The following is a 2,057-nucleotide window of genomic DNA, read 5'->3' as shown; positions in this document are numbered from 1 at the left end:
ATTTCTCACTCCCCGGTGGAGACAGTCGCGAGATGAGACAAAGATACCTCTATGTGTGGGTGAAAGATGGACGCCACACCCAGATTACATTACCTCTGCCTCCGTCTGAAGCCTCACCTGCTCTTATCCACACTGATATCCAAACAGGCATTCAGAGACACTAGCGTACTAACGGCAATGTGCAGACAGAATATGACACTTACGAGAAAAAATGAGGACAATGCAACAAGGAATTCGGACACCAAGTTAGTTTACAAACACTGACTTGTTTTGTCGAAGCAGACAACTTGAACTAGATTAGTCACAAAATCAGCAAAATAAAAAAAGTCAATTTTAAAATAAAAACTACATTTTATCAGAAAAAGTAATTAAAGGGGTCATAGGATGCCCATTTTCCACAAGTTGATATGATTCTTTATAGTAACTTTTGGCAACAGTAAATAATATATATTATATTATATTATATAAATATATATAATTTAATATATTTTAAATATATATTAAAAATTAAATGAAATTAAAAATTAATTAAACTAAATTAAAAACTAATTTTAAATCTCCAGTAAGGTCCATTAAGTAACTAAAAATAAAAACAGTTTAACCCAAAAAGACATGAGTTTTGACAAATATTTAAAGGTCAAATTACATTTGTTTGTCAAGCTAGTGGCTTTATTCAAACTGCCATACAAGCATGGCAGACTTCCTGAATACTTCACTGTATACATGTTTTTTTTTTTTTTATAAAATTATGCATGCAACAATAATAGTAGCAATAGTGTGCTACATTGTTGTCACATGACCTCAGTATGTTCCATGTGGCTTAACTAGTTATTTTGTATTTTTAATTCATATTTGTTTTTTGTTTTAAATATTAAATATTAGGAATCCCATCTAAAAATGAGGAAGTAAAAAATCGTTGCTGATATTACTTTCAGGTCATCCCCTCATACTGGAAATTGAAGGTGAAGTTTAGCACAATGCATTGTGTACACCATGCCAATGTAGGAGCCCATCTGTGTGTTCCAACCATAACAAACATTTGCATACTTTGCTAAGCATACTTGCTGCAGAAATGGTGGGAACAGTGTGGTAGCATGCTATTCCGAACATAGGTGTTGTGTAACTTTGCAAAACATGGTTAATCCTCATAGCAGTGAAACTAAGGTGACATGTGAGCTCGTAGCCCTAGATTCCTTACATTTTTATTCTGGTAATAGGCAGGGGAAAACTACTAGTGCCATACATCCCATGACCTCCATAAGCTCAAAGACATCATGTGAAAGTCATCCCCTCCGGACTCGTAACAGCAGCGGCCAAGACCCAAAACCCCATTCATTCACATTACACAAGTACTCCAAAGTATTTTGCTGCATATTCTCGCATTGGTGGAAACCACTCATGCATAGTCACATCTGCACATGATAGGAGTTTAAGTCTGTGCATTGCAACAGATGTATTTCATTTGAAATCTTAGAGTAGATAAAGTTTAATATGCATTTGCATTTGATCTCTTGTCAATGGAGAGTGAAACATCTCAGAATTGCTTTTTAACACATCAATGCTAAAAATCAATGCTTATCCCTGTAAGTCACAAGAACCCCTTGAATGTGGAGTGTTTCTGCCGGTGGTGATGTTGCACTAGCATGCCACTGATATGCCGCTGTTAATTAGCTGCACTGTATTTCAAGGATGTGTGGGCGAGGAGAAACTGGTTTGAAATGAGACCTACCCTGCACGAGGGCTTCAGAGCACTCAGGGTCTGTGAAAACCGATCCAGCCTTCTGGAAAGGAATTTAACCCACCGACTCAAGAGCAGTTGATGATGGGGCTTTATGCGTTGGCACACATGTCTGTCACTGAACACAAGTGATTCTTTGGTCACAGTAATCCTTGTGACACACAATTGAAGACACAACAATATTTCTGAATTGCTGACAAACAGGCAGACAAATAGACAGATCTTTCTTTCTGTATGACAGACAGACAATAAGACAGATTAGATGGACGGATGGACAAACAGATAGATAGATAGATAGATAGATAGATAGGCAGACAGA

Source organism: Sinocyclocheilus rhinocerous, unplaced genomic scaffold, assembly GCF_001515625.1.
Source record: "Sinocyclocheilus rhinocerous isolate Xijiao unplaced genomic scaffold, SAMN03320098_v1.1 scaffold317, whole genome shotgun sequence".
Classification (NCBI taxonomy): Eukaryota; Metazoa; Chordata; class Actinopteri; order Cypriniformes; family Cyprinidae; genus Sinocyclocheilus; species Sinocyclocheilus rhinocerous.
This window is presented reverse-complemented; position numbering follows the sequence as displayed.